This window comes from Macaca fascicularis, chromosome 13 (assembly GCF_037993035.2).
Source record: "Macaca fascicularis isolate 582-1 chromosome 13, T2T-MFA8v1.1".
Taxonomy (NCBI): domain Eukaryota; kingdom Metazoa; phylum Chordata; class Mammalia; order Primates; family Cercopithecidae; genus Macaca; species Macaca fascicularis.
In genome coordinates, this window is record NC_088387.1 from 74,321,532 (window position 1) to 74,340,825 (window position 19,294).

General features: G+C 43.3%; 1 long non-coding RNA gene across 3 annotated transcripts in view; it reads right to left on the reverse strand.

The window, feature by feature from the left end:
- Window positions 1-4,473: 4,473 nt before the first annotated feature.
- Window positions 4,474-19,294, reverse strand: part of LOC123568385 (uncharacterized) — a 29,386-nt gene continuing 14,565 nt past the window's right edge. The window contains exons 3-4 of one of the 3 annotated variants that reach the window (XR_012422402.1): window positions 11,659-11,740; window positions 4,474-5,013 (exon numbers count right to left, since the gene is read on the reverse strand). This is a non-coding gene — a long non-coding RNA (uncharacterized lncRNA). Of the gene's footprint in view, window positions 5,014-9,342; window positions 9,591-10,757; window positions 10,884-11,658; window positions 11,741-19,294 lie in introns of those variants that run through there. The other 2 variants (XR_006691706.3, XR_012422404.1) reach the window with 2 other exon arrangements.

Consider the following 19,294-nt stretch of genomic DNA (forward strand, 5'->3'; position numbering starts at 1 on the left):
GTCTGTGCACCAGGAGGATGCTGCAGGGAGACTGGGATTCTCTGAAGATACGTGTATTGCTGAAAGAAGACTTATGATTATGGAAATATAATTTCCTTGTACTTTTATCTAAAATTATACATGAGTCCCGCTGAAGGAGAAAATTGGCCACAAAAGGCAGTCAAAAACATTTGCACTACCAAATGCTTAAAAGCACATATCTTTTACAAGGTAATTCCTGCAGAAATATTAATTATTTGGAACATTTTGCTGCAGAGCAGCTGGGGTTTGTTGGAATAACTTGCAAGTCCAGAGGAAAGTCATGAGGACTGAGCCACCAGAACAGAAGGAATACTGCCAGCCCCGAATCTTGGAGCAGGGGTCTGTTTCCAGCCAATCAGAACTTGTTTCCTGGCTCACTGTGGAAGCTTCTAGCCTTCAGAAGCCCACAGGTGAATCACAGCCTATGACTTGAATGGGTGGGGGTGGGATTCAGCAAGAGAACAAGAGCTGGAGTCCAAAAGAGGCTGCACACAAGAATTTTGTACCTTTCCTAAACCAGGAAAAAAGAAGGCAAGAGGTAGGGAAAATGAACCAGGCAGTGGGCCTGGATGTCCTCAGGAATTCTAAGTGCTGCCCTGAAGCAGAGCCTCCTGCCCACCTCTCCAGCTTCCTCTCCTACCACTGAATTTTAAGCTCCAACAACACTAGAGGACTTAGAATTCCGGCCCACACCAAGCTGTGCCTTGCTTCTGTGTCTTTGCTCAAGCTGTTCCCACTGCCTGGAATGCCTTCCCTCTCCCACTTCTCTTCAGCTGGCTGACTCCCACCTACCCCACGAAACACAGCACAGGTGGCCCTCCCCCAGGAAACCTTCCCTGACCCCCAACCCCCTCAGTAGGCACAGCTTTCTGAGCACAAGGTCCACCTTGCTTTACAGTTGTCTGTGGATGGACTCTTTCCCCACTCAGGTCTGAGTGCTCAAGCAGATCGTGGTATATTCGTCAGTGTATCCCAGTGCCTCACACGTATTAGGCACTCGATATAAGTTGGCTGAATGAATGTTGATAGAGAGGGACTGATGTGGGCAAAAGCCTGGCAGCAGGACCTACTTTGCCTGGGTGAAATGCAGCAAGGCTAAAAGTCACTATTCGAGCCCAGGGTCAAAAAGACAGGCCTGGTGTACCTGCTCTGGTCGCTCATCTAGACAAAGGATACAGGTCACCAAATAACAACCATAATTTTATTATTTTTATATTTAAATATTATATAATACAAAGTAGAGATGGGGTCTTGCTATATTGTCCAGGCTTGTCTCAAACTCCTGGACTCAAGAGATCCTCCCACCTTGGCCCCTCAAAGTGCTGGATGATAAGCATGAGCCACCGTGCCCAGTCAAAAATAACTTTTTTTTTTTGAGACAGAGTCTTGCTCTGTCACCCAGGCTGGGGTGCAGTGATTGGTTCACTGCTACAGTACAATGTCAGCGCACTGCAAATCCTGGCTCCCAGGTTCAAGTGGTTCTCGTGCCTCAGCCTCCTGAGTAGCTGGAATTACAGGTGCCTGCCACCATGTCTGGCTTATTTTTGTATTTTTAGTAGAGGCAGGGTTTCACCATGTTGGTCAGGCTGGTCTTGAACTCCTGACCTCAGATGATATGACCGCCTCAGCCTCCAAAGTGGTGGGATTACAGGTGTGAGCCACTGAGCCCAGCCCCAACAATAATTTTAAGAGTTCCTTTTTCTCCTTTTATCCTCAAGCAGAACATGCATGGCCTGAGGCTCCTGTAAAGAAACAGAACCTCTAGGCTGGGCATGGTGGCCCATGGAGGTGGGCAGATGGCTTGAGCTCAGGAGTTCAAGACCAGCCTGGGCAACATGGTGAAACCCCATCTTTACAACAAATACAAAAATTAACTAGGTGTGGTGGCACATGCTTGTAGTCCCAGCTACTTGGGAGGCTAAGGCAGGAAAATTGCTTGAGCCCAGGAGGCAGAGGTTGCAGCGAGCAGAGATTGCTCCACTGCCCTCCAGCCTGGGTAACAGAGCAAGACCCTGTTAAAAAAAAAAAAAAAAAAAAAAAAGAGAAAAACAAACAGAACCTCTAGAGCAGGAAGAGATATTGGAGTTGGTCTCACTCAGGCTATATAATTCAAGTGGGGAAGGTGAGACAGCAGGGCGGGGTGGGTGTTGGTTAAGGGACTTGCCTGGTCCCATAGCAAGTTAGCGGCAACGCTGGGACTAAATGCCAAGTCCCTGATTCCCCAGTTCCACAGTGTGTTCCCATATCACTGATTGCACAGAGCATGGATGGAGATGAATGGAGTAATCACTACCTGGGACAAAAGACATCCATCCTACGAATGAGTGCCAGATGAGGCTGTCAAGGCAGGTGGGAGGAATGACAGGCTTGGGAGCTGCTGCACCTTAGGAGTTGTGGGAAGCCAGCAAATGATAGTAGTCCAGCACTGTCCAACAGGAAGGTAATGCCAGCCACTTGTGTCATTTTAACATTTCCAGTACGCACATTTTTAAAAGTAGAAAGAAACAAAGTAAGTTTTTCCTCCAGTTTCCAAAGGCTTTATTAGCAAAGAATGATTGATCCTATTGCCTCTAAGTCAATGAAATGAAGAGCTGTGACTAGGGACACAGGAAGGACATCAGAGCAGACTGCTGCTTTGACTTCCTCTTATTCATAGATCCAGTCATAGGCACAAGACTTGTAGTCAACCAGTTCTTCTTTAAGCCATTTCTTTTCCAGCACTTTGTACTGAATCACTGCCACCAATGATGTTCCCACCTATTTTAGCACAGAAGTCCCTGCGAATAATAGTCCCTAGCATAGATCCCACTGGATCGGTCTCCCCAAGCATCCTTTGCCCTGTCTTTGCTGCATTCGGTCCCTCCAGGACCATGGCCACAACCTGCCCTGAGTTCATGTACTTCACTTATATTGAGTGCCTAATATGTGCCAGGCACTGGGATACACTGATGAATACACCATGATCTGCTTGAGCACTCAGACCTGAGGGAGAAAGACAGTCTGTCCACAGACAACCATACTGCAGAGTAGACCTTGTGCTCAGAAAGGTCTGGGAAGAATGGGTGGTCTTTCAGGTTAGTGTAGTGCTACTTCAGGGGTTCCTCAGAGACCCAAAGAACTTCATGGTCGCCAGGTAGAATCCCTTCTGCTCAGAGTATTTGATGATTTCACCCACCAGGCTGTGATGAACACCACTAGGATTGATAATGATGCTCTCAGTGTTGGCCGTGGCCTGAGGATCTGAGTGTCAGGTGGTGCGGGAGCCAAGATATTATTATTTTGAGATGGAGTTTTGCTCTTGTTGCTAAGGCTGGAGTGCAGTGGTGCTGTCTTGGCTCACTGCAACCTCTGTCTCCCAGGTTCAAGCGATTCTCCTGCCTTAGCCTCCCGAGTAGCTGGGATTACAGGCACGCGCCACCAAACCCAGCTAATTTTTTGTATTTTTAGTAGATTCAGGGTTTCACTATGTTGTCCAGGCTGGTCTCAAATTCCTGACCTCAGGTGATCTGCCCGCCTCAGTCTCCCAAACTGCTGGGATTACAGGCATGAGTTAACATGCCCGGCAATAAATTATTTTTAATAATATATTGGCTTGGCCTGGTGGCTCATGTCTGTAATCCCAACACTTTGGGAGGCCGAGGTGGGTGGATCACCCAAGGTCATGAGTTCGAGACCAGCCTGGCCAACATGGTGAAACCCCATCTCTACTAAAAAATACAAAAAAAAAAAAAAGAATTAGCTGGGCACGGAGGCAGGTGCCTGTAATCCCAGTTACTTGGGAGGCTGAGGCAGGAGAATCACTTGAACCCAGGATGCGGAAGTTGCAGTGAGCCGAGATTGTGTCATTGCACTCCAGCCTGGGATAGAGAGCAAAACTCCGTCTCAAAAATAATGATGATGATGATGATGATAATAATAATAATAATAAATTTAACTCAGTATATCCAAAATGTCATTTTAACATATGAGCAATATAAAAAGTTATTGATGAGATATTTTACTTTTCTTTTCACAGTAAGCCTTTTAAATCTGATTTTTTTTTTACACTGTGTATATTTTGTACTGGCCACATTCCAAGCACTCAACAGCCACATGTGGTGAGTGGCTACCTTACTGGACAGCATAATGTAGGACAAAAATATTTCCTCTACCATTTCCAAGTTTTCAGCTGGAGCCTCCCATAACAAAAGACAGACTAATAAGAGAAAAACAAACAGAAGTTTATTAACATGTACACATCATGTATACATGGGAGACACCCAGAAAAATGACAAAATCTGTAAGCGGTGATTTCGAATTCAAGCTTAAGTACTATCATCTGTTGATGACTGGTTATGGGAAGATGACCAGGAAAGGTATGGTAAACAATAATAAGATTTTTTTTTTTTTTTTTTTTTTGAGACAGAGTTTTGCTCTTGTTGCCCAGGCTGGAGTGCAGTGGTGTGATCTCAGGTCATTGCAACCTCCGCCTCCCGGGTTCAGGCTATTCTCCTGCCTCAGCCTCGAATAGCTGGGAATACAGGCGCCAACCACCATGCCTGGCGAACTTGTATATTTAGTAGAGACGGATTTTACCATGCTGGCCAGGCTGGTCTCAAACTCCTGACCTCAGGTGATCCACCCGCCTTGGCTTTCCAAAGTGCTGGGATTACAGGCAAGAGTAAGATTCGTTGTGCAGATTTAACTCAGTGTCTTCACCAATGATAACGTAAAAGGGTCTGCTGTTCCTTGCTTGTAGAAAGAAGCCAAAATAATAATAAGATGTGATAGAAAGAGAGCAAGACTTTATGATCTGTGCCAGCAAGAGGAAGAGCAGGTGAAAAAAAAATTCCTCTCTTCAATTTGTGGAGGGAACGCCCAGGTTTTTAAAGAGCGGGTTTGGAATGCAGAAGAGGCAGGAGGACTGGGAGGTGCCACGCTGTGTGATTTGCTTCCACGGCTCATCTTGAATTATTGTTCCCTCTGGTGAAGGGGCTGGTGCCATGGTGGGTCCTACCAGGTTATAAATTAATCGTAGTCAATCTAGTAGCCAGGAGTAGGTTCCAGCCTTGAAGTCATCTTTTGTTAGAGAGAGACTTCTGGAGGTGTCAGGTCTGTATCAGGATCTGACCCTTGAAGCGTTTAAGGACGTATATGACCAGATAAGTGAGTATGGAACACTCCGAGGCTGTAAAGTTTATCTCGGAGCTACATCTTGAAACTGGGTAGGGCGGGGACAGCAGCAAATGGAAAAGGAAAAAATGTTTTATCTTTTATTTATTTATTTTTTTGAGACAGAATCTCACTCTGTTGCCCAGGCTGGAGTGCAGTGGTGCCATCTCAGCTCGCTGCAACCTTTGTCTCCTGGTTTCAAGTAATTCTCCTGCCTCAGCCTCCCGAGTAGCTGAGATTACAGGCGTGCACCACCACACTTGGCTAGATTTTGTATTTTTAGTAGAGATTGGTTTCACCATGTTGGCCAGGCTGGTCTTGAACTCCTGACCTCAAGTGATCTGCCCACCTCAGCCTCCCAAAGTGCTGGGATTACAGGCATGAGCCACTGTGCCTGGCCAGTAAAAAGTTTTAAAGAAAAAAATGTTGTCTTTTTTTTTTTTTTTTTTGAGACAGTTTTATTTTGAGGAATGTGTTGATGTTTATCTTTGACAAAAACTTTGTGTGTGTTTTTTTTTTTTTTCTGACATGGAGTCTCACTCTGTTGCCCAGGCTGGAGTGCAGTGGTGCGCTTGGCTCACTGCAACCTCTGCCTCTTGGGTTCAAATGATTATCCTGCCTCAGTAGCTGGAGAAGAAGCTGGTACTACAGGTGCCCACCACCATGCCCAGCTAATTTTTGTATTTTTAGTAGAGATGGGGTTTCACCATGTTGGCCAGACTGGTCTCAAACTCCTGACCTCAGGTGACCCACCCGCCTCAGCCTCCCAAAGTGCTGGGATTACAGGTGTGAGCCTCTACACCCAGATGAAGAAAAAAGTTTTAAAGAAAAAAACGTTTGAGGCTAAGCCAAGCTGCTCAGTTACAAGAATTTCTTGTGATTTAGTCATCTTTCTCTTCCTGGTACAGAGAGGAGACAGCATTAGAAATGGAGGTTTCCTTTATAGATGTAAATTTCCCTTACAAAAGAGCAATTTTTACTCTGTTTTCAGACCATTTCCTGTGTCTGCTGTTTCTCAAAAAAATCAGCTCAAAATTGTCCTTATGTCAAAGGACATATTTTGGGGTGGCATATTCTGGTCTCCTACAGTCATGTTTTAGGGTGGCATTTGGTCTGCAACAATAGGAACTGGTAGTGATAGGCCACCCACTACACCACCCAGTAATATCGGTACCACTGGTTTGATGTAGTATCTAAAATCCCCACCATTAGCCACTCTTATGGATAGAAGGCACATGTGCCATCCACGAGGGAAAAACATTTATTTGGTAGACTGTGCCATTAGAACAACAGCCACTTGGACCCATAATGACTTGGAGGCAGAAGACGACTGCCGTGACATTTTATCCCCTACCCTCACTTATCTAGAAAGGACTAGGTCTGGTCCTTAAGGGAAATGCTTTCCTTTTAAATTCTCTAAGCCCAGTTGGCTGCTTTGAAAGCTCCACATTTTCAAAAGTTAAGTTTACCCCTACTATCTTAAGGATCTCACTTGAGCACTCTTGGACTTTTGGCATGGATCTCTGCAGAATTACAATGTCCCAAACCCTGCCTTCTTTTCTGGGCCCTTCTCCCACTGGCCCCCAAATATTACCCCATCACCACCCTCTAGGGCCCCATTTCTTTTGAGGTTTTGCCAGTAAATCCCTTAAGTTATTGTCTAAGTCAGTATGAGCTGCCTTAGCAGGATAAACAGGGGCCTGGAGATCTCAATCCAGGAAGATTAGAAAGTGCTTCTTAAATAGGTTCAGTAGTTAAAAATAGAGCCAATTTCCCCATTAATATTTCTCTGCTCTAAAAGGGAGGTTATCAAAGTTGTGAGAACATACACTGTTTCCAAGAGATACGATACAGCTATTTTCACATTGAAAGAGTAGAAAATGCCTCTTGAAGGCCAGGCATGGTGGCTCATGCCTATAATCCTAGCAATTTGGGAGGCTGAGGTTGGTGGATCACTTGAGGCCAGGAGTTCAAGACCAGCCTGGCCAACTTGGTGAAACCCCATCTCTGCTAAAAAAAAAAAAAAAAAATACAAAAAAATTAGCCAGGCATGGAACCCAGAAGGCAGAGGTTTCAGTGAGCTGGGGTCACACAGCTGCACTCCAGCCTGGGTGACAGAGCGAGACCTTGTCTCAAAAAAAGGAAAAAAAAAAGAAAATGCCTCTTGTAAACATTTTTATTTGATTTTTCTTCTCTCTCCTCTTTTTTTTTTTTTTTTTTTTAGACATGGTCTCTCTGTTGTTCAGTCTGGTCTCAAACTCCTGGGCTCAAGTTATCCTCCTGCCTCAGCTTCCCAAATAGCTAGGATCACAGGTACGTGCCACCATGCCCAGCGACTTTTATTTTTCTTCAATAAAATTTTATGTAAAACATTTCCCAGAGTGAAGAGTTCTAAAGTTTTGGGGTAGATTAGTAAAACGTAAAAATTAAACAAAACAAAGAAAGATATAAAGAAAACTCAAAACCATTAGGTGACCAAAAGCACATTAAGGAAAGATTTCCAAAACTTGGAAATAGGGAAAAGGGATTACTCCCTTTCTTCTCAGGGTGCTGCTGGGCTTTGTCTAGTAAACGTACCCAAAGATTTATCTGATGGGCTAGGGGCGTGTGCCTTCCTTTGAATTGCTACTCTATTGAGTATTTAACTAGAAGACTAACTGGTAGAAAATGAATACGAATTTAAATTAATTTTGTCCTATAGAGATGCTGATTATTTCTGTCCTTTAGAGAAGACAATCCAAAAGGTGACAGTTACTGTAGAATATTAACCAGTTTTCACTGGGCACAGTGGCTCACGCCTATAATCCCAACACTTTGGGACGCCGAGGCGGGGGTGGATCACCTGAGATTGGTAGTTTGAGACCAGCCTAGCAAACATGGTAAAACCCCGTCTCTACTAAAAATACAAAAATCAACTGGGCATGGTGGTGGGTGCCTGTAATCTCAGCTAATTGGGAAGCTGATGCAGGAGAATCGCTTAAACCCAAGAGGCAGAGGTTGCAGTGAGCCGAGATTGCACCATTGCACTCCAGCCTGGGCGACAGAGTGAGACTCAGTTTCAAAAAGAAAAAAAAAATTACCCAGTTTTGTATCTAAATTGGCAAACTTTTGCATTCTTTCTTTTAGCCACTATAAGGCTTCACTCTCTTTAATTCTCTTTGAACTAGCCTTACCATTTTGCTGGTTCCTTCATTAATGAGTTAACTAAACATTTGACGTGTGCTTATTTTTTTATTTGCATGAGATTCATGTTTTTAACTTTTTGAGAAGTATACTTTCTCAGTAAGGTTGGCAAGGTTTATTCTGTCAAGTAAAAACAGAAAATTTATACCATCTACTATCTCCATAAAAGTAAATATATTTAATACAAAAAATGAAGGCTATAATGGGAGGTAAAGGACAATATTTAAATGGGTAGTGTAGGAGACCAGAATGTGCCACCCCAAAATATGCCTCTTTGGCATAAAGACTATTTTGAGCTGATTATTTTGAGAAACAGCAGACACAGGAGAAGCTCTAAAAACAGAGTAGAAGTTACCCTTTTGTAAGGGAAATTTACATCTATAAAGAAAACCTCCATTTGTAAGGGTGTCTCCCTCTTTGTACCAGGAAGAGAAGGGTAACTAAATCATAGGAAACTTTTCAATGGAGAAGGCACCAAATTAAACCAGCACAATAAACTTTAATCTTGTTTACCATGCTTTTCCTGGTCATATCCTTATAACCAGCATCCCCCATACTCTTTTTCCTTTGATTTTTAGCTGAATATGCAATATAAGCCCGAATTCTAAGCTACTTCTTGGAGAGTTACACATTTTCTCCTGGCTATTTCCCACGTATAGGAAGGAAATTAAAATATTTCACCCCAAGATATACTTCTTTGACATGTTTTGAGACGGCTGTTCAGAGGGCCTGCAAACAGAAGTAGCCCTGCAAAGCTGTCTTTTGTGGGGAAGATTTGCATCTGTAGAGAAAATCTGCGTTAATGCAGCCATTTTTCTCTGCATTTTCTCTTTCCTCTAAAGCCTTCCCTTCTCTGAATCTAGCAAAGATTAACTGAGAGTCTGGTAACCACCCGATGGGTTCACCTTGTTCACTGCTTAGACAGAGCGAATTTATCAAGACAGGGGAATTGCAATGGCGAAAGAGTAATTCATGCACAGCTGTCTGTGTGGGAGACTGGAATTTTATTATTACTCAAATCAGTCTCCCTGAGCATTCAGGGATCAGAGTTTTTAAGGATAATTTGGCAGGTATGGGCTCAGGAAGTAGGGAGCGCTGATTGATCGGATTGAAGATAAAATTACAGGGGGTCAAAGTGAGTTCTTGCTGACTTCTGTTCCTGGATGGGATCACAGGACTGGTTGAGCCAGATTAGCAGTCTGGGTGGTGTCATATGCTGCACTGGAATGCAGGGTCTGCAAAAGATCTCAAACACTGGTCTTAGGTTTTGCGACAGTGATCTTATTCCCAGAAGCAATTTGGGGAGGTTCAGACTCTTCTAGCCAGAGACTGCATGGTTCCTCAATCATAATTTCTAATCTTGTGGCTAATTTGTTAGTCCTACAAAGACAGACTGGTCTCCACCCAAGAAGGGCTTTTTTTCCAGAAAGAGCTATTATCAATTTTGTTGGTTCAGAGTTTAAACTATAAACTAAATTCCTTCCCAAGACTAGTTCAGCCTACACCCAGGAATGAACAGACAGCTTAGAGGCTAGAAGCAAGATGGAATCAGTGAGGTCTGATCTTTTTCACTGTGATAATTTACTCAGTTATGATTTTTGCAAAGGCAGTTTCAGTCTGACACCTTTAAAAGTCCGAAAGTGTAACCACCTGATGGGTTTGTCCTGCCCACTGCACAGGCAAAACCAATGCACTGAGACCACAGCGTTGCAATAAAGAAAGAGTTTAACAGATACAAGGCTGGCCACACCACGTGGAAGACTGAATTATGACTAAAATCAATCTCCCTGATAAATGCAGAGGTTAGGGTTTTTTTTTTTTTTTTTTTTTTTTTTTTTGAGACGGAGTCTCGCTCTGTCGCCCAGCCCAGGCTGGAGTGCAGTGGCACGATCTCGGCTCACTGCAAGCTCCGCCTCCCGGGTTCACGCCATTCTCCTGCCTCAGCCTCCCGAGTAGCTGGGACTACAGGCGCCCACAACCGCGCCCGGCTAATTTTTTGTATTTTTAGTAGAGACGGGGTTTCACCGTGGTCTCGATCTCCTGACCTTGTGATCCGCCCGCCTCGGCCTCCCAAAGTGCTGGGATTACAGGCGTGAGCCACCGCGCCCGGCCAGAGGTTAGGGTTTTTAAGGATAGTTTGGCAGGCCAGGGAGCCTGCTTTTGGGTGGGGCCACATGACCAGGTGGCAGAGATCAGCACGTCTGAGTGGAGCCATTGGTTCATCCGTGGTCAGAAATGCAAAAACCTGAAAAGATATCTCAAAAGACCAATCTCGGCTGTGCGCAGTGGCCCATGCCTGTAATCCCAGAACTTTGGGAGGCCAAGGTGGGCGGATCACCTGAGGTCAGGAGTTTGAGACCAGCCTGACCAATATGAAGAAACCCTGTCTCCACTAAAAATACAAAATTAGCCAGGCCTGGTGGCACATGCCTGTAATCCCAGCTACTCGAGAAGTTGAGGCAGAAGAATGACTTGAACCCGGAAAGCGGAGGTTGTGGTGAGCCGAGATCGGGTCACTGCACGCCAGCCTGGGCAACATAAGCGAAACTCTGTCTCAAAAATAAAATAAAATAAAACAAAACAACAGCAACAAAAGACCAATCTTAGGTTCTATTAGGCTGGTGCAAAAGTAATTGCAGTTTTTGCAATTAAACGTAATAGTGATGTTATCTGCAGGAGTAACTGGGAGAGTTGCAAATCTTATGACCTCCAGAATAATGGCTGGTAATTGTTTATGTTTACACTTTATCAGAATTCAGCCTGCTCACATCCTGCTAACCTGGTAGTCTCTCATTAGCTTTACAAAGGTGATTTAGTTTTGGGGAAGGGTTATCATCATTTAAACTATAAACTAAATGTCTCCCAGTTAGCTTGGTCTAAGTCCAGGAATGATTAAGGGCAGTTTGAAGGTTAGAGGCAAGATGGGGTTGGTTAGGTTAGATCTCTTTCACTGTCATAATCTTCTCACTGTTAGAATTTTTGCAAAGGTGGTTTCAAAAGAAACATTTATCATCTATTCTGAAGACTGCTACCTGTGAGGTTTCATCTGCATAACAAGACCACCTTGGCCAGTCAGGCCTCCTCCCCGTGCCAGAACCTGTTTTGCCACAACCAAAGCCCCCATTCTTTCTGGAACCTCAAGATGACATGTAAGCTTCAGAACCCTATTGTGTGGTAGGGATAATCACTCTGCAGTTCTCTCCCATATGCACGTTAATACATTTGTATTCCTTTTCTCCAATTAATCTGCTATTGTTAGTTGATTTTTCAGCAAACCTTCAGAGGGTAAAGAGGAAGTTTTACCTTGGCCCCTGCAGTTTTGGCGCTGTGAGCAGGATACCAAATCTCTGCTCTTCTGGAAGCTGCAGTCATGGGAACCAGGGACCTGATGAGAGAGGAGAAAGGAAAAACCGGTCAGGCAGGCAGTTAGAGTGGATCCTTACTTGAATTATTTCACACAAAAGAACGCCCTAAAAAAATCATGCCGGAGGCTGGGCACGGTGGCTCACGCCTGTAATTCCAAAACTTTGGGAGGCCGAGGTGGGCAGATCACGAGGTTAGGAGATCAAGACCATCCTGACTAATACGGTGAAACCCCATCTCCACTTAAAAAAAAAAAAAAAAATTATCCGGGCGTGGTGACGGGTGCCTGTAGTCCCAGCTACTCTGGAGGCTGAGGCAGGAGAATGGTGTGAACCCGGAGGCAGAGCTTGCAGTGAGCCGAGATCATGCCACTGTACTCCAGTCTGGGAGACAGAGTGAGACTCTGTCTCGAAAAAAATATATATATATACACACACACATATATGTATACGTATATATATACACACACACATACACATATATGTATATATACACGCACACATATTACACACATGTGTATATACGTGTGTATGATATGTATATGTAGTATGTAATATGTATATTACACACATATATGTGTATATAACACACATATATGTGTGTGTGTATATATGTATATATGTGCATATATACACACATATATAATATATACATATATATGTATATATACACACATGTATATTACACACACATATATATGTGTATATATATGTGTATATACATGTGTGTGTGTAAATATATAAATTAAACAAGCATGGTGGTGCACACTTGTAGTCCCAGCTACTTGGGAGGCTGAGGCAGGGGAATCCCTTGAACCCAGGAGGTGGAGACTGCAGTGAGCTGAGATCACACCATTGCACTCCAGCCTGGGTAACAGAGCAAGATTCCATCTCAAAAAAAAAAAAAAAAAAAAAGGGCCGGGCGCGGTGGCTCACACCTGTAATCCCAACACTTTGGGAGGCCAAGGTGGGTGGATCATGAGGTCAAGAGATTGAAATCATCTTGGCCAACATGGTGAAACCCCATCTCTACTAAAAACACAAAAATTAGCCGGCTGTGGTGGCAGGTGCCTATAGTCCCAGTCACTTGGGAGACTGAGGCAGAAGAATCACTTGAATCCGGGAGGCGGAGGTTGAAGTGAGCCGAGATCGTGCCACTGCACTCTATCTAGCCTGGCAACAGAGCGAGACTTTGTCAAAGAAAAAGAAAAGAAAAGAAAGAAAAGAAAACAAAGGCTAAATTAGCACATATCTAAGTAGATTGCCATTTAAGTGATTATTTTGAAAAGACTTCTGAATTTCCTCTAGGCTTTTCTATATGTTTCCTTGTAAAACCCTACAGTGGACTCATGATATTGTATTACCTTGGCATCCATGTTTAATCTTCCCCTAACATACCTAAACTTCTTGAAAAAGCTTAAATTCTCTCTCTGTGCTTTGAGATATAAATTTGCCATTCAGTTTTCTCTAAAACTTGGTAGGGGCCTTCGACTGTGGGAGAGATAAACTTTAACCTTTCCCACTTACAAAGGCACAGCATGAATCCAACCATCTTAATTTTTTTCTAGACAGGGTCTCTCTATGTCACTCAGGCTTGAGTAGCATAATCAGGGCTCACTACAGCCTCAAACTCTCCAGGCTCAGTAGATCCTCCCACCTCAGCCTCCTGAGTAGCTGGGACTACAGGCACATGCCACCATGGCCAGCTAATATTTTGTATTTTTTGTAGAGAGGGGATTTTGCATTTTGCCCAGGCTGGTCTTGGACTCCTGGGCTCAAGCAATCCACCCATCTTGGCCTCCCAAAGTGCTGGAATTACAGGTGTGAGCCACCACTCCTTGTCGATCTAACTCTCTTGCGGTTGCCCAAGACCACGCTTCTGTCTGTAAGTTCCCCAGCAAAATCATCTCTATGATGACATGCTGGACTTGTCTGCCTCCTTTGGTTTCCTGGCTCCTTCTGCTTATCAGGGTCACTTTGCCTATATGACCCTTTCACAAGACACAAGTTAATGTGACTTTAGCAGTCTTTTGGTTTATATTTACTTTTTTTTTTTTTTTTTTTAGACCAAGTCTTGTTCTGTCACCCAGGCTAGAATGCAGTGGCACAATTTCAGCTCACTGCAACCTTCACCTCCTGGGTTCAAGCAATTCTTCTGCCTCAGCCTCCTGAGTAGCTGGGATTACAGGGGTGCACCGCCACACCCAGCTAGTTTTTTGTATTTTCAGTAGAGACGGGGTTTCACCATGTTGGCCAGGCTGGTCTCGAATTCCTAACCTCAAGTGATCCGTCCGCCTCAGCCTTCCAAAGTGCTGGGATTACAGGCGTGAGCCAATGTGCCTGGTCAAGGACTGGTTTAATGTTGTTGGTTTAATAAAAAAAAAAAAAAAAAAACTATGTCTTTTGAGTTATCAGCAAACTATATATGTATTTAACTTCAAAGTTCTTTCTTTTTTGATACTTGCCTAACATATAAAATAGTTAATAAAAAATTTAACTTGAGATAAATGACTGAATTTGTTTCATGTCTCATGCAGTTTTTCAAACACAATTGTTTTTTTGGGTTTTTTTGGTTTTTTTTGTTTTTTTTTTTGAGGCGGAGTCTCACTCTGTGGCCCAGGCTGGAGTGCAGTGGCCGGATCTCAGCTCACTGCAAGCTCCGCCTCCCGGTTTTACGCCATTCTCCTGCCTCAGCCTCCCGAGTAGCTGGAACTACAGGCGCCCGCCACCTCGCCCGGCTAGATTTTTGTATTTTTTTTTTTTAGTAGAGACGGGGTTTCACTGTGTTAGCCAGGATGGTCTTGATCTCCTGACCTCGTGATCTGCCCGTCTCGGCCTCCCAAAGTGCTGGGATTATAGGCTTGAGCCACTGCACCCAGCCTCAAACACAATTGTTAAGAATAAATAAATGTAAATGAGATAAAAGTTTAGAAATGAACTTTCTTTTTTTGAGACAAGGTCTTGCTTTGTTGCCCAGGCTGGAGTGCAGTGGTACGAACATAGCTTACTGCAGCCTCAACCTCCGGGGCTCAAGCAATCCTCCTGCCTTAGCCTCCCAATGTGTTGAGATTATAGGCATGAACCACCTTGCCTGGCCTACAATGAACTTTTAATAACAATTACGTTTTATAATGTGTTTTCTTAAAAAGGTTTGTCAGAGGCAGGTGTGGTGGCATACGCCTGGAGTTTCAGCTACTCAGGAGGCTGAGGTGGGAGGATCAATTGACTCCAGGAGTTTTAGTCCAGCTTGGGCAACAAAGTGAGACCCCTGTCTCCTATAGAGAGAGAGAAAGAGTTTTAAAAAAGTTTATAAAATATTTTTGGTAACTCTATACGCTTAGAGTTTTGCTGAGACAAATTAAATAACACATATTTTTAGCTGGCCTTGGTGGTACATGCCTCTAGTCCCAGCTACTTGGAAGGCTGAGGTGGGAGGATCAATTGAACCTGGGAGGTCAAGGCTGCAGTGAACTGTGATCACACCACTGCACTCAGCCTGTGCAACAGAGTGAGACCCTGTCCCAAAAAGAGAAAAAAATTAGGGTCAGGTGTGGTGGCTCACGCCTGTAATCCCAGCACTTTGGGAGGCCGAGGCTGGTGGATTAACTGAGATCAGGATTTCGAGACCACCCCAGCCAACATGGCGAAACCTCATCTCTACTAAAAATACACAAATTAGCTGGGCGTGGTGGTGGGAACCTGTAATCCCAGCTGCTAGGGAGGCTGAGGCAGGAGGATCATTTGAACCTGGGAGGCAGAGGTTGCAGTGAGCTGAGATCACATGACTGTATTCCAGCCTGGGCGACAGAGCAAGACTCTGTCTCAAAAAAAAAAAAAGAAAAGAAAAGAAAAGAAAAGAAAAGAAAAGAAAGAAAAGAAAAGAAAAGAAAAGAAAAGAAAAGAAAAGAAAAGAAAAGAAAAAAAGAAAGAAAGAAAGAAAAGAAAAAAAAAGAAGAAAAAGAAAAAGAAAAAAACCAGATATCCAGCCATGGGCAACATGGCAAAATCCCCTCACTGCAGAAAATGAGCCAGGCATGGTGCCTTATGCCTATAGTCCCAGCTACTCAGGAGGCTGAGATGGGAGGATCACCTGAGCCCAGAAGGTTTAGGCTGCAGTGAGCTGAGATTGCACCATTGCACTCCAGCCTGAGTGACAGAGAGAGACCCTGTCTCAATAAATAAATACATAAAAATAAATTTAAGAAATAAAAGGAATGATAGATAAAATAGAATGCATATAAAAAGCTAAAAGAAAGAGAATGAAAAATTGTGAGAGGTTCTAAAAGGTTCATGGAACTCTTATTGTGTATGGTCAAACTGATTGAAGTTGGGTGAATTTGTTTATAAGGTTTTGTTAAATACACTGATGCAAAGGTAGAATTTTGAATGAGATTCTCATGTAGTATTAATAAGAGATAATAATAGATTTTTGTTTACTTTTAAGTATACTGAAAAAAATGAGGGGAGAAGGAGAGACAGACTGCCTCATGCTGTCTTTCTTAAGTCTTTTGATTGTTGGGAAAATGAATCTCTTCTCTATCAAAGAGTAAAATTTTTGCTTTTTGAAATCTTTGAATTATCACTTTGGCTCAATGAATGATTATTATTTTACAGTGACCTGTGATCCTATTTTGATAAAATGTTTTAAACCTTTGATATTTGACAAACTTCCTAAAATTAAATTTCAAGTTCCAAAAAGAGCCTCTGGAAGTTCGAGAGAGACACATTAAGTTTATTTTGTATGTAAATATCACACAGGAAGCATTGTCACGTAAGAAATGGTGTTTAACTTTCTCTGAGCTCTATTTGTATAAATGTGTTGTTAATGTGTTCCAAAATTGGGTTAGATACCTAAAATTCTGATATGTCTTAGTAAATGTGATCAATTATAATGATTATTATGTTAAACTTTTGTATGTCACAGAAATAACCAAATTTTTTTTTTTTGTCAATCACATCTTTTCGAGACAAAGTTTTGCTCTTGTTGCCCAAGCTGGAGTGCAATGGTGCGATCTCGGCTCACTGCAACCTCCGCCTCCCAGGTTCAAGGGATTCTCCTGCCTTAGCCTCCCAAGTAGCTGGGATTACAGGCCTGCACCACCACGCCCAGCTAATTTTTTGTATTTTTAGTAGAAATGGGGTTTCACCATTTTAGCCAGGCTGGTCTTGAACTCCTGACCTCAGGAAATCCAGCCACCTCAGCCTCCCAAAGTGCTGGGATTACAGGCATAAGCCACCATGCCCAGCCTGTCAATCACATCTTTAACTATGGCCATCCTAAGCCTTTTGTCATCCACAGATAATGATTTTTAGATTGATTTTTCTCAAAAAGCCATTTGTAATAAGATACAATCCACAATCTTGTTTCTTCAGGGAAATTCATGGAAAGCACCCTGACAAGCACTTTTGAATACAGGTTTCTGAATACAGGTTTCTGATAACTTTGGAATGAGTAGGTAAAACACTTCCAGGAATCTAATTTAAAAATTGGTGCCAGCTGGGTGTGGTGGTACCTGAGCTGCTTAAGAGGCCAAGGCAGGAAGATCCCATGAGCCCAGGAGTTCAAGACCAGTCTGGGCAACATAGTGAGACCCTGTCTCCAAAAAAAAAAAAAAAAGGGAAAAAAGCTGGTATGTTCATGAAGATTACTAACCCAATATCAAGCAGAACAAGAATTACTTGGGACTAAACTGAGAGAGAACTAATTTTTTTTTTTTTTCTTTTAGAGATGGAGTCTTGCTCTCTCACCTAGGCTGGAGTGCAGTGGTGCAGTCTTGGCTTACTGCAACCCCTGCCTCCCGGGTTCAAGTGATTCTCCTGCCTCAGCCTCCCAGGTAGCTGGGATTATAGGCCTGTGCTACCTCGCCTGGCTAACTTTTATAGTTTTTTTTTTTTTTTTAAGTAGTGGTGGGGTTTCACCATGTGGTTCAGGCTGGTCTCAAACTCCTGACCTCAAATGATCTGCCTGCCTTAGCCTCTCAAAGTGCTGGGATTATAGCCACTGCACCCACCCTAAAATGATTTTTTATGACATTTTTGTTTGAAACAGTGCTCATTCTTTTTGTTTCGTTTTTCAGAGTCAAGAAAAGTTTTTCTTTTTATTTGCAGCTTACAATACTTATGTAAAGTTTCCTTTTCTGAGTAAAATTGAAACAATTGCCTTTTATCTCTACCTGATTTCTCCAGCATTTGGAGAATAATTGTGAGTATTCTTAATCTATGGCAACATAATTATTTGTATAAGTCCAATAAGAATGTGTTTTCTTTCGTAACAGAACACAATTGGAGACACTGGTTATTTTACCAAGGGTTTGAGTGGAATGGCTTATATTCAGATATGACCAGAATACTTGGAGGAATTGAGATTGACTTTATAGAGTTGATAAAATGCCCTTTGGGGCCGGGCGCGGTGGCTCAAGCCTGTAATCCCAGCACTTTGGGAGGCCGAGACGGGCGGATCACAAGGTCAGGAGATCGAGACCATCCTGGCTAACCCGGTGAAACCCTGTCTCTGGCGTAAACCCAGGAGGCGGAGCTTGCAGTGAGCTGAGATCTGGCCACTGCACTCCAGCCTGGGAGACAGAGCGAGACTCCGTCTCAAAAAAAAAAAAAAAAAAAAAAAAAAAAAAAAAAAAAAAAAGCCCTTTGGAAAGACTGGCCTGATACCTTGTCTACATGACTTCTTTACAAGATTCCTGATCCTGAGGTAAGTAAAGAATGTCACTGACATGGTTTGGCTGTGTCCCCACCCAAATCTCATCTTGAATTCCCACATGTTGTGGGATGGACCCAGGGGGAGGTAATTGAATCATGGGGTCAGGCTTTCCCGTGCTGTTCTTGTGGTAGTGAATAAGTCTCATGAGGTCTGATGATAATATAAGGGGGAGTTTCCCTGCACGAGTTCTCTCTTGCCTGCTGCCATGCACGTTAAGATGTGACTTGCTCCTTTCTGCCTTCTGCCTTGATTGTGAGGCCTCCTCAGCCATGTGAAACTATATTAAACCTTTTTTTTTTTTTTTTTTTAATTGCCCAGTCTTGGGTATGTCTTTATCAGCAGCATGAAAATGGACTAATACAGTCACTTTCTGATAGGCCCAGGAAACTAAAAATATTTTGGAACTTTGAGAAAGGAAGTTATACAGAATTCACACAGATATGACAAGCACTGTCTGATGCAAATTCTTGGCTGGGCTTCCTAGCCTAGAGAGACTTTTAAAAGCCTAGTCTGATATTCTTTATAAAAGGAAGTTCCAACAATGCAAACTTCAAAAAACCTATATGAGGCTGGGTGCGGTGGCTCACGCCTGTAATCCCAGCACTTTGGGAGGCTGAGACGGGTGGATCATGAGGTCGAGAGATTGAGACCAACCTCGCTAACATGGTGAAACCCTGTCTCTACTAAAAATATATTTTAAAAAATTATCCTGGCTAACACGGTGAAACCCCGTCTCTACTAAAAATACAAAAAAATTAGCCAGGCGTGGTGGCCGGCACCTGTAGTCCTAGCTATTCGGGAGGCTGAGGCAGGAGAATGGCGTGAACCAGGGAGGCGGAAGTTGCAGTGAGCCGAGATCGCA